Here is a 10324-nt window from a genome sequence, read left to right as displayed (position 1 = left end):
CTTTCAGGGACTGGGTGATACTTTTCTTTAAGGTGTACGACACTTCAACAGTGTCATATGACACTTCTCTAAGAGGCATGTGATACTAAAAAAGTGTCACGCGACTCTTCTCTAAAAGGCGTATGATATGTCGCATGACATTTCTCAAGAAAGCGTGCAATACTTTACAGTGTCATATGATGCAGTTTGTATGGGCATGGGATACTTTTTAAATGTCACACATTGCTGAAAAAATATCACTCATAGAAAAAAAAGACACTTCCAGAACTCAGAAAGGGGGAAAATAGACCAAAGAACCTCCACACCAAGGAGAACTGGATCCACATCTCGAGGCATGAACACTCGAGTGAAATAACAACACAGAACAAAGAACATCTATCCATCTAAACTACAACAACAAAGAACATACTAAAATAAACATCGCAATGAACTGAACAAACAAACTAAGTACGTGGTTCCTCCCAACCATCAATAGCATCATAAGACCATCATGGGTCCTAGCCATCCCCGACGTGTAACATCCCAAGCTACTGACCAAATTTTCAATATTGTCGTAATAGGGATGTCACTACTAAAACATGCACAATATCAGCATAAGGAAATCTAACATGCTAGTGAAAATGCATAAGATAATCCTACAGTAGATAGCATTGCCTATCACATGCTAAATAACAATAAGCAATAGATATACTACTAAATCAAATAACATTATCTAATCATATGCTAAACATCATAACATGGGAATGCGTCAAATAAACTAACATCATCTAAACATTATATCCAAGCATTCCAATCAAAGCATAAATCACAAGAAAGCATACTCTGAAACCCAAAGTACTAAGTGAAGACATCTAGCAACGGTCACACTAGGACAATAGATCATCTCTGTACACTGGTCCCTAGCAGTGGTGAAGGTAATGTAGTACCTGTAGGTCCACACCCATCATTCTGATGGAGATAATGATCCAACCACAAAGACACAAAAGAACATCCATGGCTAACACTCATGCCAGACAATATGATGGCTACAACCAAGAACCTAAGACAATGCAAGGAGTACAGCTCTTGGTCAGACACTCAAATAGCTACTAAGTAGGGGCTAACATCATGGAGAGTTGCTTGGCATCAAAAGGCCTAAGCTTGGATCATGCAAATTTAGCATCCCTCAATGGAATGGCTTGGCACAACATTTTATTATCTTAAATTTTATTACTAGTCACATTTTCTTTAATTATCACTTATTTAAAACTTCATATCCTCCGCTAACCCTCGGGGTAGAATGATCACCAAGCTATGAGATAGAAGCCCCTTCCATATGCTACCCTACCCTACCCATGCTCATCCTATAACAAGTGCCCGTGGGCATGCATTCTCCCATCTGAACCCCAATGATCAAAACTTCCAAAAAAGACATGGAAGGTTGAGACCCGCAAGTCCTCCAACAAATGTATGCACACGTACTCGTGTGTGGTGCACCACCATCATGAAGATCATAACACAAGGACAGGATGAGAACAAAATGCAAAACAAACACCTAACTGAAAGCAACTCAAGAGGATGGATTTTGCATGAATCCCAAAGCCAATAAAACCATACATCATAAAATCACTCAACCGGCCTCAATGTGAGAGTATGGATTCTACATGAATCCCAATGATGCAACAAGACCAATGATGCAGGAGCATCCAAAGGTATAAGGGCAATCGTATGTCATCCAAAAAATAATGTAATTAGACTTAGTTTCTATTTCATGTGTTTTCATTTCTGGATACCCATTTGGGTCAAATAAAGGTTCCAACTCTCACAATTCCATTATTAGTGTTCTAGGATAGAGTATTTGAACACCTTGGGATATGTGTGAATGTAAAAAAAATAGGAATATGTAATTGAGCATTCATTTTGGTGAACTAAGAGGTGTAAATTTTCCAAATTAATGTAATTGAAATTTAGAACATTCCAGAAAAAGAATCAAGTCGAAAGGCCCCACAGTTTGAAAGTTATCGTAATTTTTCAATTTTTTGAGACCTCTTAAGAATGCTTCAAAGTCAATTTAGGGGCATTAAATGACCTCAAAAAGTGCCAAAAAATGGGGTATGAGTGAAGTTTTTCATAAGGCTATAGAGTACTTTGAGAGCTTTCCAAAAATGTAAACGATTCGTTAATCAGAGCTGCAGTTCAAAAGTTATGCCTCTCGAAAGTTTGGTTACCATTTTTGGATTCTTCTAGATTTGCAACAACTTCTAACATTGCTTTTGGAGCCTTCCACTTGGTTGGTGGATGCCTACTAGCACTTTCTAGAATGTATTCCTAGTCTTTAACCCTCCAAGGTCTATTTAAGGACATTTCTAGCATTGTAAAAGGTAGTTCAGAGTGGAGTTTGAGAGGAGGTACTGAAAGGAGAAATTATCTCTAGATTTATGCTATTGTAAGCCCATAGGGCATGTTTTGAAGTCTATTTTCTCTATACTAGATGTATTAGCTTATTTACAAAGTTAATAAAATTTCCCTTTCCTGTTGTGTCCATTCTGTGCTTGGGTGGTGTCCCCATCAAGTGGTATTAGAGCTAGCTTTCTTGAGTGTGTAGACAGAGCATTGACTATGAGGTAGTTTGCACCAAGATTGTGTGGTTGTGGGTTAGAGTTAAGAAGATTCCTCCATGAAGATAGCATGGTGGAAGGGTTAGAGCTATTAATCCTAAGGAGGTTAGAGCCCTCGAAAGGCAGGTACAAGCATTACAAGAAGAGCTCCGTAGAGGAACAAATGTTGCCACAGGTGACGATATTGAGGATGACAATGAAGAAGAAGAAATTGTACCAGAAGGGGAATTTGATGGGAAGTTCTAAATCAGGCACTGGAAATGCTTTTTAGGGTCATTATAAGTTTGGGAAAAGACCTACAATTGATGTGGGTGTACTTTTAGGAAATCTGAAACCAGATGAGTTGATCGATTGGATCAATGAACTAGAAGAATACTTTGAGTATGAGGATATCAGGGACCCAGATAGGGTTAATTTTGCAAAGGCCAAACTAAAAGGACATGCCAAAATCTGGTAGCAAGAGATTCAATTGGAAAGAAACAGAAGAGGAAAGGAGAAGATCACAAGGTGGGATCACATGGTGGACAAATTGAAGAAGCAGTTCATTCCTATGGACTACGAGCTTGATTTGTTTAAGTAGATGCATGGGCTAAAGCAAGCAGGAAGATCTATCCAAGAATATATAAAGGATTTTTATCAACTTTTGATTAGAGTGGAGCATGAATAAGAAAATAAGGAGAAGGTTTCTTGTTATATTAGTGGGTTCCAACCTAGTATCAGAGAGGAATTAAGTCTAGTAAGAATGACCAGTGTTGAAGAGGCATACTAGTTTGCCCTACAATTCAAAGAGAAGTTGAATAAAAGGTTTGAAGGGAGAGAAAGAGGGTGTGGCCAAGGAAGAAGGGGAAGCGAGAGGTCATTTGGAGGCCGAAATGAAATCCAAAAGAAAAATGAAGATGTGGGTAGTAGCAGGAACCAGAGGAATGAGGGCTTCAATCGCTCTCATGATTAAGATTTTGAAAATCAGAGAGGAAGAGGTAGAGGACATGGACAAGGTAGAGGAGGCTTCTGTGGTACCTGTTTCCATTGCAATGAAGAAGGTCATCGTGCCTTTGAATGCCCTCAATGACAAGGAAGGACAGATAAGAGAGTCAAGGGTCAAGCTAGGGTTGCTCATGTGGATGAGGATGCACAGTCATGACATTCAGAGGATGCAGAAAGAGAAGAGACTTTAGTGAATGAAAGGGTCCTACTAACTGGTGAGATTGAACTAGGACAAAGGAGGAGTTTATTCTATACCAAGTGCAAATGTGAAGAAAAATGTTGTGATGTGATCATTGATGGTGGTAGCACTAACAACTTGGTATTAGAGGAGATGGTCTCTAAGCTGAAGCTCAAGAGGGAGAAACACCCCCAGCTCTATCGGATTGCTTGGGTGAAAGATGATCATAAGGTCCTGGTAAGTGAACAATGTCTAGTGAAATTCAAAATTGGGAGTTACCATGATGAAGTTCTTTGTGATGTTATTCCAATGGATGTTTTCCATCTATTGTTGGGTAGACAGTGGCAGTTTAATAGGCATGCAGTAAATGATGGTCATGCAAACACATACTCTCTAACAAAGGATGGAGTTCACCACAAACTAAAGCCCATGAAAAGGGAAGGTGAAAAGGTATGTAGTAGTGCTAGGATATGTCTTGTTGATGGAAGAAAGTTTTTAGATGGAGTGAAACATCAGCATATGTGCTATGCTTTGATTCTGAGGAAAGATAAAGAAGGTAGTAGTGAAATACCATGTGAAGTTTCAAATTTACTAGGAGAGTTTGGAGATATTATATCTGATAATGTTCTAGAAGGATTGCCACCAGTAAGGCAAATCAGTCATCAGATAGATCTAATTTCAGGAGCAGTTTTCCTAATAAGGCAGCTCATATGATGACTCCTATTGAAATAGAGGAGCTAAATAGATAGGTTCAGGAGCTATTGAGGAAGGGCTTGATTTGGGAGAGCCTTAGTCCATGTGTAGTACTTGCAGTACTGGCACCAAAGAAGGATGGAGAGTGGAGGATGTGTACAAACTCTCGAGCTATAAATAGGATAACCATCAAGTACCATTTTCCTTTGCAAAGAATGGATGATCTTATGGACTACTTGAGTGGAGCTCAGTACTTCACAAAAATAGATCTCAAGAGTGGCTATCATCATATATGGATACAAGAAGGAAATGAGTGGCAAACAACCTTCAAGACCAAGGAGGGTCTTTATGAGTGGTTAGTCATGCCCTTTACATTGACGAATGCCCCAAGCACCTTCATGCAGCTTATGAATGAGGTACTTAAGAAGTTCTTGGGAAAATTTGTTATTGTCTATTTGGATGATATTTTAATTTTTAGCAAGACTTTGGAAGAACATTTATTGCATATTCCTAGTGTCCTTGAAAGGTTAAGGGTAGAGAAACTATTAATTAATTTGAAGAAGTGTATCTTTGCAAAAAGGGAGTTAGTCTATTTGGGGTTTATTATATCACTTGAAGGTCTCAAAATGGATCCAGAGAAGGTAAAAGCCATCTAGGAATGGCCTACTCCAAGGTCTGCTACTGAGGTAAGACCATTTCATGGTCTAGTTATTTTTTACCAAAAGTTTATTAAGAATTTCAGTGGCATATGTGCACCCCTAACTGACACAATAAGAGGGGATAGAAAAGAGTTCAAATGAATTGTAGCAACTACGAGAAGTTTTGAAATGTTGAAGAAGAAGGTGAAAAAACAACTAGTGTTGGCACTTCTAGATTTTAGAAATGTGTTCTAGGTGGATTGTGATGCAAGTGGTAGCAATATTGGGGCTGTATTAAGCCAAGAAGGTAACCCTATTGCATATTTTAGTGAAACATTGAATGATGCAAAAAAGAAGTATTCTATTTATAATCAAGAGTTCTATGCAATAGTGCAGGCCTTAAAGAAATGGAGGCATTATTTATTGCGAAATGAATTTTTTTTGTATACTAATCATCAGGCATTACAGTACCTAAATAGCCAAGGTAAATTGAATCAAAGGCATATGAAGTGGGTAGAGTTCTTGTAGAGCTATACATTTGTGTTGAAACATAGAAGTGGAAAATCTAACAGGGTTGTAGATGCACTAAGCAGGAGACAGTTGTTGCTTACAATAATGCAGGTTGAAGTAGTTGGGTTTGATGAACTCAAGAATCTATACCCTGATATCTTGATTTTGCTAAAGCATGGAAAGCTTGTAAAGAGCCTGTTGTTGTAGATAGAACTAAGTGGTTAGACTATCTGATTCAGGATGGTATGTTATTTAAGGGCAGCCAATTGTGCATTTCAACGAGTTCCATGAGGGAAAATATGATTAAAGAGAAACATAGTGGAGGGATGCCAGGACATTTTGGTCAAGATAAGACCATTGACATTCTTAGAGAACATTATTTTTGGCCTCAAATTTCAAAAGATGTAAAGAAGTTTGTACAGAGTTGCCAGGTTTGTCAAGTTGCCAAGGGATTTAGCCACAATACTTGACTATATTAGCCATTGCCTGTTCCATCAAAGCCATGGGAGGACATAAGTATGGATTTTGTTCTTGCATTGTTGAGGACACAAAGGGGTAATGACTCAGTATTTGTGGTGGCTGATAGGTTCTCCAAAATGGCACATTTCATTCCATGCCACAAAAGTCATGATGTTGTCCATATTGTAGACTTGTTTTCAGAGAGGTGGTAAGACTACATGGTCTTCCAAGGAGTATAGTTTCTAACAGAGATACTAAATTTGTAGGGTATTTCTAGAGAACATTGTGGAAAAAGTTGAGAACTGACTTAAAATTCAGCTCCACACATCACCCATACACTGACGGCCAAACAGAAGTGGTAAATAAAAGTCTGGTCAATTTGGTGAGATGTTTAGTTGGGGATAAGCCCAAGGGTTGGGATTTGATTCTACCACAAGCCGATTTTGCTTACAATAACTCTATGAATAGGAGTACTAGTAGATCACCATTCCAAATTGTATATGGAAGTAGCCCAAGGACTGCACCAGAATTGAGGAAGATAGAGCAAGGGGAGAGGACAAGTGTTGAAGCTAAAGAATTTGTTGAACATATCAAGCATCTACAGGAGGAGGTTCAAGCACACATTACCATGATGAATCAAGAGTATAAAGCTAGGTCTGATCAAAGGAGAAGATATAAGGAATTCCAAGTAGGGGATCTAGTCATGGTACACTTATAAAAAGAAAGATTTGCAACCGGCACTTACAACAAGCTAAAAATGAAGAAATTTGGTCCTCGCAAAATTCTGAAGAAATATGACCCAGGAAATTCATATGAGGTGGTGTTGCCAGATGGTATTCATATTTCTCCTATTTTCAACATTGTAGACTTAACAAAGTATCATGATGATGGTGCAGATGAGGAACTGATGTTAGAGCCATTCTAATTCCTGCTTCTAAGAAGGAGGAGATAGAAGACATCCTAGATCATCGTGTGGGTAGGAGTACTAGAAATAGGCAGTATGAAGAGTATTTGGTCAAGTGGAAAGGACAACCGATAGAGGACTCAACTTGGATTTCAGCAGCTGAGGTTTCCCATTTGGGATTTCTTCTACCATTCATAAAGTGACAAGGTCACTTTTCAATCTAACCTGGGTGTCTAATGCAGGAGTGTCGAAAGGTATAAGGGCAATCCTATGTCACCCAAAAAAAAATGTACTTAGTGTAATGCCCCACCAAGGAATCCAAAGAATTTCACTAAGTTTGCCAAACAATTTATTTATTTATTTTAAAACATGAAAGATAAACCATTCATAACATTTGCAGAAGCAATAGTAACATTCAACTGAAAATAACATAACATAACAGAATACATTCTTTAAAGATCCCTTAACGTTGAATTACTTCTAATCATAACTTATTCATCTAACATCGCATCCTTATGAAATAGCAATGATGCATCCAATGTACTTAAACAATATACACGTGTACATTTTAGATTGCTCAATCATCCACTATATATGTCACAGGGTATGAAAAAGCTTAAAATAATAATCATCCATGTAAATAAAGTACATCATCATCCAATATTAATTCATGATGTAATAACATAATGAAACCACATCTCATACATGATACAACATCACAAAAGATATAGACATCCATCATAAAACATAACCATATATCACAAACATAAATAACTAAGTGCACGGTTCCTCCCAACCGTTAATAGCATCATTAGACCATCATGGATCTTAGTCATCCCTCCATGCGTAACATTCCAAAGCACCGAAGAGATCATCGGCTATAAACATAGTAGGAATGTCACTCCTAAAACATCCTACTAACATGCAAAGAAAAGCATAAGATAACATCAACATATGCAAATCATCAATACAAGAACATACCAGTAGATACATCCATCATAAGGTATATCGTCTATCATAACGCTCCAAGAACAGAATAAAGACAAATACCAACCAAGAATACTCCAGCCACGGTGTCTCAGATGGATCTCAAATGATAAGAGTGATAAAACACTACCACCTGACTGCATGGTACCTAAGTGGTCCACTCCCACCGTGCTGAGGAGACAATCTCAAGTCCCAAACAGGATATCATAACCACAAAGCATAAATCTCTATAATTCCAGGAATCCTAAAAGTATACTAACTCAAAGGTTCCATCACACAAATCCGACATCTAATTCCTAGAGGCACACAATGACATGTAGGAAACCTACTCTGCAAGCGGGAAAGTGTCATCGCATTTATCTCATACAAGTTACCCTGGCAATTAGCTAAACTCCACAGGTCCATACAGATCTCATGCGGCCACTAGTATCCTTTCATACTAACAAGGCATACTATGGAATGCAAGGTCGCAACCATGCGTCTCACTACTCCCATCCTAGCCTGTACAAGTGCTTAAGGCATGGGCCAAAACATCCAAAACAATTATCTTTTTAGGTTCACTTAATCCCCATTTAGTGTGTAAATGTTATCACTTATTAACCAAACTTACAAGGAGTTATCCTGGCAGCCACTTAGGGCCCCGACCCCCATTGCAAGCCACTTCTTGACACTACAAGTAGATTACCTACCCTAATGCTCATGGAATCATAAATCACCACAGTCCTGTACAAGCGACTATAAAGAAAATCCAAAAGATAATCCATAAAAAGAATCATCAAATATCCATAATAAGAATCATCAAATCACCAAGATAAGAATCATCAAAATCTCCATGATAAAATCATCAAATATGCATAAAAGCATCAAATCTCCATGAGCAATATCCATAGAAAATCATGACCACAACAGTTCTCTATTGGCAACTAAAGGCATCACTGATAATCATAAGTATCCATTAGTTCTCAATAACCAAAATAAATCATCACATCCATTGGTTCTCAACAAGCAACCAAGAATATCTCAAAATCATACTGATCGAAGACTCCAAAATGGTTGAGTCAAACATGTCACAACATGACATCATCAAGAAATAAATCCACATCATAGTCCCATCAGGGCGACTAGAAAACAATCCAAGGATAACTGATCGATGACTCAAAAATGATTAGCTCAGGTGTCTCAAACACATACATCTCAGCTTCACACATGAAGACTGATGAACAAATACAAACATTTCATAGAGCATATGATCACATAACCATGGTTGGGCTTATAAAAATCAAGACCAAATAAGATCAACATGCCAACACATCTCATAACCCCCGAGCCTCTAGTAACAACCTAGGACTGGTCAACACTAGTCAACCCAAAACTCAAAACAAGAAGCATAAAGAATACATGATGCAAACACATGTTTTGGTTTACTAATATCTCATAGTTGAATAATATGTAGAGTTTCTTTTTCCATTTTCAAGTGTAGGGGTTTCAGTTTCCATTTTCAAGTGTACTTCTAAGTTTCATCATTTGACCTACAAGTCAACCCATTTGTTCCCCGATAGCATTATCCTAAGAATAACTTAAGGATAAATATTCACTAAACTGATCATTATTAAATTTTCTTAATTTATCTATGATCCATATTCTAATTGATTAACCTTTCAACTTTTCTAGGATCATTATTCATTATATTATAAGAGAGCCAATTATCAATCTTCGAATAAGATATCATAACTTAATTAGAATGATCAATCTAATCCACTAATTAGCTTAGGTGCACAATTCCATGATCCATTAACATTTTAATGGTTAAAACTCAACTAAGTATCTCTAACACTTAAGCCTCTTAATTATAATCATTATTAAATTGTCACTAATAACTGTTAAAATATCTAAGTCATAATTCAAGTAATAAAACTTATCAATCTTGATATCAATATTTTTACAATCTCATTAAAACAATTATATCAATTAAATCTCTACTACATAACTTAATTATTAATTAAATCCAATTAGCTCTAGTTAATTGATTTAATTAATAATTTCACAACCAAACCATAAACCCAATGAGTATTAATTGACTAACAATAGTTTGTACATCAAAGTCAACTTCAATCCAATACACAAATATTAATATTTTAATAATAATAATATTAACAAGTTATTTTGGAAATCTTATCCATAATGACTACATTCATCTTTCTTAACAATTTCGTATTTATGATAATCATTTCTTAGTTAAATCTCTATTGCATTTAATTATATTGACAACTCATTAATTAATTTGTAATCCAAATCCAAAACTAATGTCTTTACAAGTCTTCAATCATTAAATAATCTCCACTAGATTAACTCTAATTGAATTTGTTGATAGCTA

Source organism: Cupressus sempervirens, chromosome 1, assembly GCF_028749045.1.
Source record: "Cupressus sempervirens isolate cs-2001-9-10 chromosome 1, ASM2874904v1, whole genome shotgun sequence".
NCBI lineage: Eukaryota > Viridiplantae > Streptophyta > Pinopsida > Cupressales > Cupressaceae > Cupressus > Cupressus sempervirens.
This window is presented reverse-complemented; position numbering follows the sequence as displayed.